We start from the raw sequence: 17,019 nt of genomic DNA, 5'->3' as shown, positions 1-17,019 counted from the left end.
CCCCCCCCCCCTGGGGGGGGGGAGGGGGCCCCCCCCCGAGCACCCCTGGAGGGGGGGGGCCCCCCGCCCCAGGTCCCCCTCCCGCCCTTTCCCCCCCCCCCCCCACGCCCCAGCCGGGAGACGGGCCAGGGTGGCCAGGTGCCAGCCCGCATAGGTTGTGTCGTGGCCCCACCGGCCTGGGAAATCCCTGGGTCGAGAAGTTGCGGGGGTCGGAGGAGAACTGTTTTCTTTGGAGGAAACTGGCGCTGCTGCAGGACCGACGGCTGGAGAAAGGATCTGAGTCCCGTGGAGGACTGTGCTCATCTGCCAGGAGTGCGAGTGCGTAAGTCCCTGTCTGAGGGGCAGTTTCCTCTGCCAAATCGGGTGATAGACCTACCCCCAGAGCTGACCGGGGGATTACATTCAGTGCGTCCGGGTCAGCGCGCTCCTTCCCATGGAAGTGCCTCCTAGTCAGTCCTGGGGTGCTTGGTGATTTAGGGGCGCGGGCAGGGCGCTCGGTTCAGATGGTCCACATGGTGTGGTGCGGGTGGGCTCTCTTTGGAGTAACAGCAGTCCTCTCCGTGGATTGGTCTCTCAGAGTTTATTGACTACTGCGTGGGCGTCACGGAGGCCTCTGTTCTGCCCATTGTACAGTTGAGAACACTGAGTCCCAAGAGACACGACTTGCTCCCAAGTCACCAGGAGAACTTAAATCCTCCCCTACAACCCCGTACAGAGTGGAAGGAGGCAGTCCTGGCCCCTTGACAGGCTCGTGGGGCAGGGTTGTGTGGAGGGTGGGATGGGGGAAGGCTGTGGAATAAAACAAAAGTAGAAAAGGCTGAAAGCGCAGAGTCCCATCAGCTTAGCTGAGCACCCAGATGCCAGTCCCTTTCCTCCAAATTCTCTTCCACAGTCCAGGTCCCTCCCAGTGCCTCAGTACCCCCATCTGTAAAATGGGGCAGAGTGCTCACCTCCCAGCTTCCTCCCTAGGCTCAGATCAGTACAGTCTGGCTCCCCCTCCTCCCCCCCATCTTGCCCGAGTGTCTTCCAAAGGCTCATTCATTCAGCAAACCTTTATTGATTTTCTCCTACGTGCTAGACAGGGTGCTGGAGTGCTAGACGCTGCAGGGGGGTGGAGGGTGGAGGGGCCTTCCCGGTCTGGTTCGGGAGGCAGATGTGTAAACAAACGCTACCACAGGCAGGGAGCGATAAGAGCTAGGGTGGCAAAGTGGACCTTTTTGATCCCTGGGTGACACACTGACTTAGCTGCCAGAGAGCTGCCATCCACCCCTGGCCAACCGTGTCCCAGATGTCCCCCCAGTGCCCCTGCCCTGCCCCAGCTGGGCCCAAAGCATTCCCTGGGATGAATCAACAGGAAAGAATGCTCCAGCCGGGGGTCAGTAGCAGCAGCAGCAGCCCCGCCCCGCCCCCATGGACAATGAGGCAGCTGTGGGCTGTGGTGCCAGGTATGCCTTGGCTGCCTCCCCAAGCCCAGCCACCTCTCATGCCCGGCCAGGAACAACACGGAGGGCTCAGAAACGTGGTGGGCCCCGCCTGTTGCCAATCACCAGCTTGGCCTGGCCGCCCAGAGCTAAAAATACCCTGGAAGCCAGGGCTGGCCCAGGCCAGAGCCCAGGGAACGAGTGGATGTTGCCCGGAAGTCTTTTAACTGCAAAATCCAGGGCAGAGGCTGAGGCGGGGGAGCAGTGAGCCCCCTCCTTGAGAAGTGAGGGGCTCCGGTCCCAGGCCCAGACCCGTGACTTACTAGTGGTGGGATTGTCTCAGCTGAGTGGCCATCTTCTCATCCTTAAATGCTATTGCTGTGAGGGTCAAATGGGACAATTCCGTTCATCTCAATAAGCTTTGAGTGATGGAGACTGCCTGCTTGCTCCTTCGTGCTTGGCTGTGCTCAGGGCCTCAGCAGCATCCAGACCCTCCACTGCACTCCTTACACACAGGCCCGTGTCCACCTTGACTCTGGGAGCCCTTGAACTTCTTATTTCTAAACCTAGATTCTCTCACAGTGCTTGGCCCATATCAAGTGCATGGGCCTGCTTTGTGCTGGCCCTTAAGCCAGAGCTGGAGAGATGAAGACAAGCCAGATGTGATTCCTGTCCTCGAGGTTTGCAGCGCAGTGCGGGAGGCAGACCCCCCAAGCAGCCAACAGACAAGGCATGTGGTTATAACAGCTAGCAGGGTGGAGCAGTGGTTCTATGTATTATTTCGTTTAATGCACTTAAAATCACTATGGACAATTCTTTCATCACCCTGCTTTTACAGATGATGAAACTGGGGCACAGAGAGGTTAAGTGGTTTTTCCAAAGTCACACAGCTGTTATCGGCAGAGAGTAGCAAGTAGTAAACTGCAATGGAAGCACAGGGCTGTGAGAGTCCGGAGGAGGGAAGACTGAGGATTGAAGTCTTCATGGAAGAAGTAACTTGAAGAATGAATATGCTTCACTAGGCAGAGAGGTGGGAGAGTGGGGTGGTAATGAATAGCGCTCTGGAAGCCATGGGGCACTGTGTAGTATCAGGAGTTTATCCCAGCTTCCCTCACCCCTCACCCAGGGCCCCAGGGTTAAAGCATCACCCTCTGCCCGCCCCGCCCCACCAGGGTGAGTTGCTGAGAGGTTGAGCAGTAGCTAATATGCATCTCTTTCCCATGGGTGTTCCTCACCCCCACCCAAAGCAGGGCCTGTGCTCTCCTCCCAAGTGGGAAGAGCAGACTCTCCCGCTGGGCAGCTGTGACCCAGGATGTTGTCAGAGGCCCCCGGGAACCCAGTGCCATGTCTGTGGGGCAGGACTTCCCCCTCGGCTGCCTTCAGGACTCGTCCAACCCCACCTGCTTTGCGACTCGTGGGGAGGGAATTACACAGCTCGGTGATCGGGGACTGGAGTTCCACTGCCGACTGTCTGAACTGCGTGGCCTCAGCAAGTCATTTTGCCCAAGGTACGGCCTCCTGCACCCATTTGCGTTGCCTTCGCACCCCTGCCCCTCTGACATCCAAGGTCGAAGCTGCTCTCTTCTCCTCTCTGCACCTTGGCTGTCCCTGTCAATTCCTCACAGAGTGATCTTCCCACCGTGTGGCCATGCCCTCGTTCAAGAATAATCAATGGCTCACTGTTGCCCACTGATACGGAGACTCCACAGTTGCTCCTCCTGTTCCCTCTCCTCCTTCCCTCTTTTGACTTCCTTTTCCATGTTCTGCCCATCCTTCAGGTCTCACTCAGGTTCCAACTCCTCTGCGAATTCGTTCACGAAACTTGCATGAATGCTCCCAAAGTGTAAGGTGCAGGGAGATCCACCTGGTGGGAGAGATGACTCAGCAGTGAAGGGAGCAGAGGGGGTTTGAGAATCTCACGGGTGGGGGAGTGAGGGGTGGACCGAGCAAGGCTGGAGGGGCCGGCCAAGGGGCTGGTTGCTGGGAGAAAGGAGAGATGGGCTGGCTGTAGAAGGAGAGGACGTGGAGAGGAAGAACGGAGCTGGTTAAATAGAAATGTACGGAATTTTGCTTTGTGATATGCGATGTCACCCTCCCGCGTTCCTCTGAAAGCTTCAGAAAAACCTCCGTCTCTCAGTGACGTGTGCAGCTGGATAGGCTCAGCCCAACATTTGCAGGGCCTGGGCCTGGGTCAGAGGACACCTCATGGCCTGTGTCTCAGTGTCCAAGAGTTAAGATTCAAACTAACTCGTTGTCAAATCCAGCGTGGTCTCTCCCCTGCCGTGACAAATGCCCTTTGGAGAGACTTGGAAGTGCAGGTTTGAATCCAGAGCGTTCCACTCCTCAGAGTCCTGTGCAGGACAGGTTATTACACTGAGTGTCTCCCCTGGCCCTTGATCTTCCCACCCTCACAGCAAGGGACCTTCTGCTGTGGCAGGAACACGCACACACCAGGCTCTGTCCAGACCTTCCAGTGGCTGCCCTTCGCCACCTCGCGCTTGGTGCACAGCCTGAGGCAGCGTCTGCACTCGGGAGAAAGGCTGGACGCAGGCTTGGCATCTTGGGCAGAGCTGCTGGAGCACAGGTTTGGAAACGAGCTGGGGTTCCAGCGGGCGCGTCCCCTTGGCCCTGCGAACTCCGTGCTCTGTGGGGAGAGACATGATTGGACAAGGGCCACAGGGGTGCCCTCTAAAGCAGCAGTTGCCAACCTTTCGAACCTCATGGACCACCAGCACCGATTGGCAACCGCTGCTCTAAAGCATGGAGGACCGGGGCAGGGGCCCCCTTGCCTAGGCCTAAGGACAGCGGTGGGGGTAGTAGGCAGGAGGTGCAACAAGAAGGTAGGGATATAGCCTGGAGGTGGTCCCTGGTGGGGGAATGTGGGGTGTCCAGTCACTCAAGTTATGTTTAGAGTGCTGTGGGCCATTCAGCCCCAGAGCCAGGCGGGAACTCCACCTTCCCTTGGGGGGAGCGTGGGGGAGGCTGCTGAAGCTTTCTGAGGAGGGTGGGTTTGATTAGAGCTGGGCTGTAAGACCCTTAGTCTTCCTTGGTGTTGTCTTGAGCTGGTATTTAAGTCTTCACAGGTTCATATCTTTCATTGGGGTGCACAGGGGGGATCTTAATAACTTGTCAGCTACTAAAGGGCAGAGAATCTGACTTCGATTCCCCCAGTCCCACCTCTGCCCTGGGATCCCCAGCAGAAAGGCCCTAAGTTCCCGCAGAGGGCTGTGTGTTCCTGTTTGATTTGATACCAGTAGCTTCATGCTCATCTCTGCCCCACAGCCTTCTCCCCCACCTCCACCCCCACTGGGAGATACAGGCTCTCACCTCGTTACTGGGCTTCTCATCTTGAAGTCCTTGCCTGAGGAAGGTCTTTGTCATCATCTAGTCCCTCTGTCTCTTTTCCCTCGCCCCACACCCTGCTCTCTGGGTCTCTCCCTGCTTATTTACCTCAGCCATGTCCCCCTCTCTAAAGTTCTCCCCAATTCTTCTCCAGTTCCCTTGAGAACATCTCCCTTTTCTATTCTCCCTCTGCCCCCCAATTCCACCTCAAACCCCCCAATTTCCCCATCTCAGCAGCTAAACATAGGTACTGGACGCGCTTCTGACCGGGTAAATTAAAGTCATCAGTTCTGGGGGAAATGAAATGGAATGAAGACTCCGCGCCACAGCCCAAAGCCCCCAAGGTCCCTTCAGAAACTCACACAAGTCCGCGCTGACCTTCTCACCCGCCAGTAATTGAACCTCTTTTTCCTCAAGCAACACCAGACAAGCTAAATTAAAAAACATTTCTTATTCCACACTGTTTCCCTGGATCTTTGAAAATGACCCATACAGTAGCTGCATTGGTCCTCCCAGTTTCTCTGGGCGGATGAGGTCAATAGGCCTTAGTGGGCTCCCTGGGAACCTCGCAGACTACACACCTTCTCCCCCAGCCCAGGGCCTCGCTTCTTCTGAGCCCCTTTAGGAGAATTGTTGACTATTTGGGGACAGAACCAAACTGGAGGCCAAAGTGTTAGTAGTCACTCCTAGCCCTGGATTTAACGTTTGTGAGTCACCTCTGGAATTAATTGAGGCTGTGGGGGCGGGGAGGGGGGCAGAGAGGTACATGCAACCTAAACAGAGTTTTGTATTCTCTTGCATCTGAGTCTGTTGATCTACAGCTTTGAAAACATCTTAAAGGCTCTTTACGTGAGAAACTGATTTTATTTCCTCAGCTGGAATAGAAGATCATTCAAGGCTGGGACTGACAGACTCCAAAGGGTTAATTTTCCTGTTACCAGCTAAAGTTCAGCTGCCAGGAACCAGGAGGGGGCAGCAAGGAGCTGTCTGGGTGGGGAATTGCCTTGACCTGGCCTGCCAGGGGGAGAGGGTAGGACCTGCCAGGAGAGAGGTAAAGGGAAATCCATAGATAAAGCAGGAGCGGAGCCAAGACCATGGCCAGAGAGCTGGAGGCAAGATGGGGGATCCATTGGCATCAAAGGCCAAACCAGGAGGAGGATGGGTGGTATAGGGGAGAGAGACAAGTCCCACCAGAAGGCAGGACTAATCGGATGGGCCTGTTCAGACAACACCAGACAGGGCAAGAGGCAGCCTGGCAGTCTCACACTCTAGCCCAGCGGTTCTCCGACTGGTCTCAGACCAGCAGCATCAGTATTGCCTGGGAACCTGTTGGAAATGCCAATTATCAGGCCCCGCCGCAGACCCACTCAATCAGAACCTCCGGGATGGGGCCCAGCATCTGTGTTTCAACAAGTCCTCCAGATACTTCTAACTCCTGCTACCGTTGGAGAACCATCTCTCTAGACCACACCTTTGGAAAATGTTTGCATTGACCGAGTCCAGATGCCTTCTTCCTTAGAGTCCCGGTCCTGCCTGATGGGGTCAGCCTCACAGGGACCTCTGGCCATTAAGAGGGGTCTCCTCCACATGTGAAGGGCCTAGTCTTTGGGGATCACAGTCTTCTATATCCCAGTTACTCCCAAATGGATTTGCAATCCCTTCCTGGTGGGGTGGGAGGGCCATGTCTTCTGTCCTACATTAACTCCTTCAAGACCTCATGTCCCTGAGGAGTCTATCACAGGGGTGATAATGGGGGCAGTCCTCATTATTGTCCTCAGGGGGCCCTACCTGTGCTGGGCCAGGAGTGGGAGGTCAGGCAAACATTTAGACTCTGGCAGGATCTTCCTCCATGATAGGAATTTCGTCATGTACTCAATGCCACAAAAAGTCATACCATTGTGACCATCAGACTGAAATCTGAGATCTTCTGGGAGACCAGTTGGCCACCAGGTTTTATTAATGTTCCCCAGCTCTGGGCAGAAGGGACCTGGAGCCTGTGCCAACTGCCCTCTCCTTCGCCAGTAGCTGGTCCTGGCTTTCATAATTCATAGTGGATTCCGAGTTGCAGGAATAATTCTTAGTCCTGGACCATTCTGGATACACCAGTGGCCACAGAAGAGTTAAATAACTACAAGGTTGTTGATTTGTTCACAAAGGAAACTGCCCAGAAAGGACAAGAGAAGCCTAATTTCCTAGCCATTAAGTGAAAATGACTTTTCTTAGGACAGCTTGACCTTTAGCATGTTGACTGAATTGTCCAGAAAAAAATGTAGATACTTACATGACATCTTCTTTTAGCATCTAGTGCTAGTAAACAAGGTGAAAGAGAAGGAATTCCACCAAGATAGTGGCAGAAACTTAACATCTTAGTGGGAATAATCTCTCCTCATTACCAATTAATGAGCATACACTTCTGCCCACCAACACATTTTGGATGATTTCACTGTGGTGAGGTGGTGTGATGGGAACTTGGTGTACTGCCTTATGCCTTTGGCAATGATTTGTAAACCAGAGCTAATAGGTGAATGTGTTTCATTCAAGTTGGGGTGTTATGTTGTACTCAGTAGTGGGCCTGGATCCATCCTATTTGTACAGAGAACACTTGGCTAGGCATGGCAGAAACACAAAGAGGGGAAGCCCAGTTCCTGTCCTCAGTGTAAGTCACGTAAGTCATCAATTATATTTATATCATTATATGAATGACATCAGCCAGTGAAATCTGTTTGTATAGATGAGATCATTTGTTTACTTATTTGTCCAACGTGTTTATGAGCATCTATTATTTATGTAGCCACTTTGGGAAATCTAGAAAAGTAAACATCAACCACGTTTCCCAGGCTCTAGGGTACTACTGGGTCACACTCATGGTGAAGGCCATATTTTCCAGGCTCTTGTCTCTACTGTTCAGGCAGCACTTCCAGCACCAACACCAACCCCTGATCATTCTCACTCAATTTGCATCTGGTTTTCAGGGGGTGGTCAACATGTCCTCATAAACCAGAATGTAAGCTATGGTTACACTGAAGCATGTTCCATATTCTTCTACTCCAGCTTCGCACCCTCCCCTCCCTCACCACTGATGTCCATTCCTGACATGCTTCTTGAAAATTTTATCAAGTATGTGTGGTTAATGCTCACTGCTTCCAGGGCTCCAAAGACATGAATGATGACTACCAGATCTTTTGTTATGGTCCCACAATTCCCAGAGGCTTCGTTCATTCCTTTTTTTAAAGTCTATTTTCTCTATATTGTTCAGATTAGGTAATATCTATTTTTGAATTCACGGGTTCTTTCCTCTCTCCTCTTCCCTCCTGTTCTCGAGCTCATCCACTGAGATCTAAACTTTTGGCTATTGTATTTTTCTGGTCTAAATTTTCCTTTTGGCTCTCCTTTATATCTTCTTTTTTTTCCTGAGACTTCCTAGTCTTTGCTAAGGCTTTTTATTTTTCCATTTGTTTCCATTGTGTTTGTATTTGTCTGTTGAAGCATTTTTATGATGGCTGCTTTAAAATCTTTGCTAGATAATTCTAACATCGCTGTCATGGTTGATGTTGGTATCTCTTGATGGTCTTCTTCATTCAGTTTTAGAACTCCCTGGTTCTCTGCACGATGAGTGATTCTTTTATTGAAACTTGGACATTTTGGGTATTATATTGTGACTCTATGGATCTTGTTTAAATCTTTTGTTAAACTGGCTTTTTCTGGCAGTGCTTCAGCAGGGGACAAGCGGGTACCACCTATTAGTGCTTGGTCAGGTGTAAGTCCAGGTTCCCCATCCAGTTTCCCTTGACACCTGAGAGGAGAGCTCCTCATTATAGCTGCGGGGGGAGGGGGGGTGGCGGATGGAGGGGGTTGAGAAGCTTCCATGACTCCTCTCTGGCTGAGAGGGGGGGTGTCTTGTAGCTGCTTCTCACATGGCCTGCTCTGACATCAGAAGTGGGGTGACCTTTTTATCACTGGGTGGTGGTGAACGTCCTGACTTTCCCCTAGGCCTCCTCTGATACCATCCCAATGGGGAGGGGAAGAGGTTCCTCCTTAGTGTTGGATAGGAATGGAGACTCAGGCTCCATTGACACTGTGGGAGGGGTTGGGCTGAGGATGGAAGAGGCTGATGACCACTCGGTGGGAGGCAAGTCCCAGCTCCCTACTCAACCTTTCCTGATACCACCCTGCATGGTGTGGGAATGAGGTATCTTGTTACAGTCTGACAAGGTTGGAAAGCCAGGCTTTCCACTAGGCTTTTGCTGGTGTGTGTGTGTGTGTGTGTGTGTGTGTGTGTGTGTGTGTGTGTTTATGTTCTTTAGGTTCAGGGGATGGTGCCACCATTTTGTTTTGTTTTTTTCTGTGGCATTTGCTGGACTAGAGCAGTTATTGTCTAAAGTTTCCTGTCTTGATAGTTTTCCTGGTCCTTTGGCTAGAGAGAGAGAAAGAAGGCTTTTGTGGTCTGTGCCTATTGGCACTGCCAGGTTGCTGGTTTCCTCAGCACAAACCCTGGGCTATATGAGGCAAAAAGAAAATTCAGGGACTTCACCATCATGTTGTTCCTTGGGTCCCTAGCTGGGCTGCCTTCTTCTCCCCACCTTTCAGAGTCTTCTTGTGTTTATTTCACATACAAGGCCCAAGGTTGGTGTTGTACTTACACTCTCACTTAGTGTAATAGGGAAATATGCTCCTCTTTCATCTTCCCAGAAGCAGCAGCCCCTCTCCCTTCTTCTCTTAGTTTCTGAAGAATTTGTGTAGAATTGGTGTTATATCTTCCTTAAATGTTTGGTAACATGTGAGCCTCGGGTTTCCTTTGTTGGAAGATTTTTAACTGTGAATGTCTTTAAGATATCGAGGATTATTTGGGTTACCTACTTCTCACTGAATGTGTTTGGCAGTTGTGATTTTCAAGAAATTTAGTCTATTAAATCTTTGTTGTCAAATTTATAGGCATCATTTTTTAAATATTCCCTAAGATGTTTTATTTTTAACATCTTAGAGAGGAAGGGAGAGAGATAGAGAGTTAGAAACATCGATGAGAGAGAAACATCGATCAGCTGCCTCCTGCACATCTCCCACTGGGGATGTGCCCGCAACCCAGGTACATGCCCTTGACCGGAATCGAACCTGGGACCCCTCAGTCCGCAGGCCGACGCTCTATCCACTGAGCCAAACCGGTTTCGGCAATAGGCATCATTTTTTAAATATTCCCTAAGATGTTTTATTTTTAACATCTTAGGATCTGTAGCGATATCCTTTTTTCATTCCTGATATTGGTAGTTTGTGTCTTCTCTCTTTTTCTCTCAGTCAGTCAGACCCTGAGGAGGACAAGCATTACCCACGAGGCATCTCCCTCAACTGTGGACTCTGAGTGTTACCCATTCATTAGCCTGGATTTTCTCAATGGGGTGGGGGCTTTCTTCTCTAGTAAGGGGGATGGGGTACTTCTGCCAGCCCAGAGATTCGGGTGAATCTGAGGGTTCGTGGTTCTAACACACATCCCCCTGTACGTCCCATCCTAGATCTCAGGGTCCATCCCTTCCTCATCAGGGTCCTCCCTTTAGCATAGGAAACCTGTTGAAACTATGCATCCATAGCCTTTGCAGTTTGGCCACCCTTCTGATGAACTCCTGTGCCCCACCTTCCGCAGTCTGCCATATGGCCGCAGGCTGGAGGGCCTCTTTAAATGCTGCCAGGGAGGCCTCTGGCTTCCACAGCAGCTCTGAGTTGCTGTTGTTGATGTAGTTGACTGAGCCTATTGTTCTCTTTCTTGGAGATTTCTAGGACAATATTTAAAAAGTCATCCAGCCCTAACCGTTTGGCTCAGTGGATAGAGCGTCAGCCTGCAGACTGAAGGGTCCCAGGTTCGATTCTGGTCAAGGGCATGTATCTTGGTTGCAGGCACATCCCCAGTGGGGGGTGTGCAGGAGGCAGCTGATCGATGTTTCTCTCTCACTGCTGTTTCTATCTCTCTGACCCTCTCTCCCTTCCTCTCTGTAAAAAAAATCAATAAAATATTTTAAAAAGTCATCCAATTCCGTAATCTTTATTATTATCCCTGCCCCCACACATTCAAGTGCTGGGGCTACTGCGTGGGCCAATGTTTTCCTTTCCATCTGTGTGCTATCCCAGTACACCACCGGCAAGAGCCTCCCAATCTGTGAGCCACGGCCGAAGGTTTTCACTGCCCCCCTTACTCCACCAATGCTGCCGTGTTGCTGTGTGAACTGAGAAGTAGTCCAGTTCCGGAAAACCATTTTAAGGGTGTGCTTTCTAGGACCACTTTTAGTACCAATGGAATTAGCACCGTTCCTGGGACAGGGACCAGGATGCCCATCGTTTACATGGGAGGTAATCCCAGAGAACAGAAGTAAAGGGCCAAGAAGAATGCCCTAACCGGTTTGGCTCAGTGGATAGAGCGTTGGCCTGCGGAATCAAGGGTCCCAGGTTCGATTCCGGTCAAGGGCATGTACCTTGGTTGCAGGCACATCCCCAGTAGGGAGTGTGTAGGAGGCACCTGATCGATGTTTCTCCCTCATCGATGTTTCTAACTCTCTATCCCTCTCCCTTCCTCTCTGTACAAAATCAAGAAAATATATTTTAAAAACAGAATGCTACAGGCAAGGGAAAAGAGCCAAGTGGAGATGGATTATTAAGCTGGTTACCACAGCTGGAAATTGGGGCTCTACCTATTGGGACCCTCCTTGGGGGGATGTACCTCAGAATTGCACCTCCAAGGGATCGGAGGCTGAGGCTTTTATTTACCTACTCTTTCTCCAGTTGTGTCCTCTATTGTGGAGGTTGCCTTGGGGGCATTAGCCACCCCAGGAGAATATGAACTGATGCATGAGAAACATCTGCTCCACTGCCCTGCAGTGAGTGTGGGAACTGGGAGACCCATAGTTTTTGCCCTGCGGTATATTTTGATTTTGTGGCATGCCCCGGATCACTGTGCCAAGGTTTCCCCTAACTCTGCTGGCCTCCTAGTCAACCGGCCTTCCTCCAGTGCTGGCTCTGCTTCATGCGATGCAGCCTACGTTCTGGGGTGCTGATGTCCTGCCTCGCTCTGATGGAGGGTGCAGGTGAGCAGGGATAGGCAGAGGCTGGATTCCGATCCCAGATACCAGCTGTAGTGAGCTCCCGGAATTTATTGAAGTGACCTTGTTAAAAGGGTCTTTGCAGATGCAGTTAAGTTAAAAATCTAGAGATGAAATCATCCGGGGTGTAGGACAGGCCCTAAATGCAATGGCTGGTGTCTTTATACCAGAAAAGACAGGGAGATTTGAGACCTGCACACGCAGGGGAGAAGGCCAGGAAATAGGAAATTGGAGTTATGCTGCCACAAGTCAAGGAACTCCTGGGGCCACCAGGAACTGGAGGAGGCATGGAAGGATTCTCCCCTGGAGCATGCAGAGGGAGCACGGGCCTGCTGACACCTTGATTTTGGACCCCTGGCCTCTAGACAGTGAGAGAGTAAATTTCTGTTGTGTTAAGCCACCTCGTTTGTAGTAATTGGTTATGGCAGCTGCAGGGAGCCAGCACATCAGCCAAGGACTGAGCGATGGAGCAGCTGCCCCATTTCTGTGTCTCCTCGGGTTGCTGGGAAGTGGCCCCTCCGCAGTCTGCTGGCCTCATAGACCTCATCCCTAAACGGCTGAACTTGGCCATATCTGAGGTCTTGGCACCCACACAACCTGGTCTTGACCTGCAGGTGTCTGCTCAGGCTGGCCCTGGTCGCCCGGGCCCTGTGCTAACAGGAAACATGGGATACCGCCTCTCCTCTGCCGTTCCTCGGAGCTTTCTTAGCAGGGAATTTGAGTGACACGGGTCAGTTAGTTTGTGTTGCTGGGGAAAAAAATAGACACCAACTTTGGCTACTTTCAGCAAACACGGAATTTATTGGAAGGATACAGGAAAAGCCTGGGCTAATAAAAGGCACCTAACCACTCTGGGGACCTGGGGATTCGCCGGGACTGACGGGCGTTGGTTCAGGTTGCTGCCAGAGGAATAGCCGCAAGTCATCTCGCTCAAGTTTAAATTCAACCAGAGAAGGTCTGCTTGGGGCAGATGATGTTCTGTGCCAGACAGTACATGGCGGGGGGCGGGGGGGCTCACTTTGACAGCCCTACTGAGACATCACAGAATAAGGGGGGTTAGTTCCTCAGAGGGAAAGTGGAAGGACGCCGGCAGACAGAAGCCCTAGCTGCCCAGGAAGGGTTGCAAGAGCCTCGCCTGTCCCTCTTCATGCCCTCACTCCCCACCCCGGCCTCTACTTCCTCCTGCCCAGTTTCTCAGAAGGAGAAGCCACAGATTGGTTTTATGACACAGTGGTTCTCAACCTTCCTAATGCCGTGACCCTTTAATACAGTTCCTCATGTTGTGGTGACCCCCAACCATAAAATTATTTTCGTTGCTACTTCATAACTGTAATGTTGCTACTATTATGAATCGTAATGTAAATATCTGATATGCAGGATGTATTTTCATTGTTCACGACCCACAGGTTGAGAACCGCTGCAAGTTTAGAGGATCCCTCGAGTCAGCGGTGAGTGATAATTGGACTGTGATGGGTCTATTTAAGCGCTTCACTTAATCAATTACAATCCCCTGTGCTGTCTCCAGGTATTGATTGCAGAGTCCCGAGTTCTGGAAATCTTAAAGCCTGCTCCGGGGACGCTACCACCGACTCTGATTCCCCTGGGCATGTGGACACCCTGTGCTGAAGCCGATCTTTCCATGTGGTTGCTTGAGACACTTTTTCATCTTAATTGTTTCTGGAGACAGGACAGAACAGCAGCTCCTTCCACTGCTAATCTGAATCTAAGTGGGAAGGAGCGGCCTAGTTAATGGGGCGTACGGCTGTTCCCAGGTGGGGAGGATGGGGTGATCGCTCCAGATGCCCTCTTAGAGAAGACAGGGGTACAGCCCAGAGATTGGCTGTGAACTTGTGAGGATGACATTTGAGGAGAGGTGACCCTGGGCAGACCACACCCCCCCTCCTCCCATAATCACCTTGGCAGGCAGATAACAGGGGCTCAGGACTGGCCTGGGACCCCAATGAGCAGAAGCGCCTTGAGACACGGAGGGTCTCGGCAGTGTGGAAAGGGAGCAGGGGCAGGTCGAGGCAAGAGGCAGGTTGCAGTGGTTTTCAACCTGGCGGCACATTAAAAAACGACGCAGGTCTCGGTCCTACCCCAGGCGGTTGTGGTCATAGTGGGATGGTTCTGGGCATGTGTATTTTTTGTCTCCCGGCGACATCTTATTGCGCAGTGAGGGTTGAGAACCACTGAGTTAGAGCAGGATCCTTGGCCTGCGGTCCATGGTGGAGTTCGTAGGGATCTGTGATGTCCCCTGAAAGTCTACACAAACTGTCCCTGCTTTTCTAGGGACACAAACCCATTGCTTTCATCAGGCTCTCAACGTGGCCTGTGACCCTCCATGAACCATTGAGATAGAAGTCATAAGGGGGCCTGAGCCAGGGCAGAGGAGGAGGGATTCTCGGGGCACTCCTGCCACAGCCCCACAAAACTTACTCAGCAGCCAGGGGCCTGGCCACCAGCCCTGCTGGGTAACTTCCCCTTCGGCTGCATGAAACCAGCTGCAAAAGAGGACAAGATTTGCAGGTGGATGTGAAGTCACCGAGGATTCACCAGGCTCCTCTCACCTAAAATTAGGGAGCGGGAGCAAATTCCAAACCCCACAGGGCAGTGGTTCTCTAAGGGTGGCCCCGGCAGCAGCCTCAACGCCAGGCCAGGCCGCTGGGAATTTTCTAGAATTGCCAGCTGTCAGGCCCACCAGACCTTCTGAATCGGAAACTCTGGTGGGGCCCAGCCTCTGTGTCCGAACAGCCCCACCATGACTCTCCTGCCCTGTGAAGCCGAGCTCTGCTTCTGTGGGAAGTGAGCACACAGGCCCCCCTCCCCCATTTGCTGATGGGTTGTTCTCTGTGCTCGGCCGAGCACCTGGGTGAGGCCAATCCAGCCAGTTGAAGGGGTTGAGGGCGGGCAGTCCCGCAGCTGAGAAAGCTCAGCAAAGGCTCAGAGCTGCAATGCTCCAGATGCTTGCAGCTGGGTGGGAGGAAGGGCGAGGCTGCCAGGGTCATTCGAAGACAGAGTCTGGGGAGGGGGCAGGTGTTCTATCCTGCCTCAGTCATGCGGAGACCTCTGTGTAGATATCCTAGCGGTCAGCTAGGAGGTGTGGTCTTGACTTTGGGAGAAGAAGCAGGGCTGGAGGTGCAATCATCAGCAAGTAGTTTAATGTGTGGGGAAAGCGAAAGGGATGAAGGGAGCTGCATACAGAGCTGGGTCTTTCCCAACCTCTTACTGGTCACAGTGCGTCTGTGCTGGTGCAGCCTGGAATCAGGGCTCTGATGCCCCAGCACAGGGCCGTCCCTGCCCTGGAGAAGACCTGCGCACAGGAGGGATTGTAATGCTACTTGGAGTGAAGAATTTCAACAGAGGGACAGCTGAGTGTTTGGGAAGCACAAAGGACGGAGGGAAGGCTTGTTCCAGGGGGACCCCACAGGGGTTCTCACGGGGTGTGAGCCCTGTGTGGCGTTGGAGGAGCAGGTAGTTATCCACAGGGACACAAACTAGGGGGAACGCATCCCCAACAGCCTTCGGCGTGGGACTGAGTGAACGGAGACTGGAGACTGCAGCCCGTTGGAGCATAAGGTCAGTGGATGGGCCCAAAGGGGGGGGGGGTCACCCTGGAGAGGCAGGCCCAGTGTTGGATGGGAGGGGCACCAGCAGCCCCGCTGAGAGTTTCCGGGTCAGGGGGGATGATACCTCACCTGGTGGCTGAGGAAGAGCAGTCTGGTAGCACAAACGGGAGACATGGGGTCGGGGGAGCTGGGAGGTTATCTCAGGGATGAAGTGATGCGCACCCTCAGTTCAGGTGGAGGCAAGTTGGCGAGAGGAGCTAATGTTCTGGCAAGTGGCCAGGTCATTGTTTAAAGGCATGGAGGGTCAGCACAGCACAGCCTGTCTGCCAGGAGCGACCTTCCTTGCTGAGGCCTGGGAAGTGCCCATAGGGAGACTGTGAATGAACCCAAGAGGGAAAAAGTTGGGGTGGGTGGTGGATTTAACCTTCCTCAGTGGGGGAGTGATGGAGAATCTGTGGCAGAATGCTGTTCTGAAGCAGGATGTGGGAGAGAAAAAGAATGAGGCAGATCTATACGCACTAACGTGGTGTGGTTGCCTGGCATTTTGTGAAGTGAAAAAAACAAGTTCCATCCCAATGTATTAAAATGATGTCATTTATATAAACAATAAGAACCTCAAACTATATATGAGTTTGCAAACACGTTCTTTAAAAGGTTTAGAAAGAGGCCCAGCCAATGTTGACGGGGACGACCTGCAGGGAGGGAAGGGTAGTTACAGAATGGTGTGAGGGGCGCCTACACTCAGTTTTGTTGTAGAGTCGGGGGAACAGTGGTGGCCTGTGCTGCATGGCCAGGATGGGTGTGTGTGTGTGTGTGTGTGTGTGTGTGTGTGTGTGTGTGTGTGATGAGAATAACTCCCATTGCATGGATTCTCAAACCTCGTGTGCAGCAGAATGGCCAAGAAGCTGGTTAAAAGGCAGGTTCCTAGGCCCATCCTGCCATACTGAAGTGGGATGTCAGGGTGAGGCCCAGACTTCTGCATGCTAACCAGCTCCCCATGATTATGACACCAGTGGTTCCTTGAAGCACTTCTGTGGCAGCTCCATAAAACTGCCTTCCCTCCCTTAGCCCAGCAGACAGGTGCTCAGTACCAGCCTTGGAGGGTAGCCGGGCAGGGCGACTCCCCCCTCAGAGGGGGGATGGTGGGGGTAGGCGGAGAGTTCCATGTGGGGCAGCCCTCCTTCAGAGCGCAGCCTTCAGGGGGAGACACCATCCATAACCACCACCACCTGTCACTCAGCTCAGACTCGTGCTTGAACCTGATGTTGCCGTCTCCCCGGGACCTTCATTATTGAGGGGCCAAGGTAACCACTCAGGATTCCCTGGGCAGTCTTTAGGAGACCTAAGCTACCCAAATTATCCTTCCCAAATTAATGCTGAATTCAAAGCAAGTAGGGAAAACTGGCCATAATTAAATATTTAATTGGTGTCCATTACGGCTGGAGTATTGGTTTTAGCTCAAATGTATGACATGGTTGTATTTTTTTTATAGCTGCACATATATTGCGTCTAGGCCATTGGTTTACTTTGTGTAATAAAGTTCAGTAAATCCATGCTCACTTTATAACCAGAGTGTCATAGTGGAGGCACAGTACTGCGTTTATGACGCCG

Source organism: Myotis lucifugus, unplaced genomic scaffold, assembly GCF_000147115.1.
Source record: "Myotis lucifugus unplaced genomic scaffold, Myoluc2.0 scaffold_66, whole genome shotgun sequence".
Lineage (NCBI taxonomy): Eukaryota > Metazoa > Chordata > Mammalia > Chiroptera > Vespertilionidae > Myotis > Myotis lucifugus.
Note: the sequence above shows the minus strand (reverse complement) of the source record.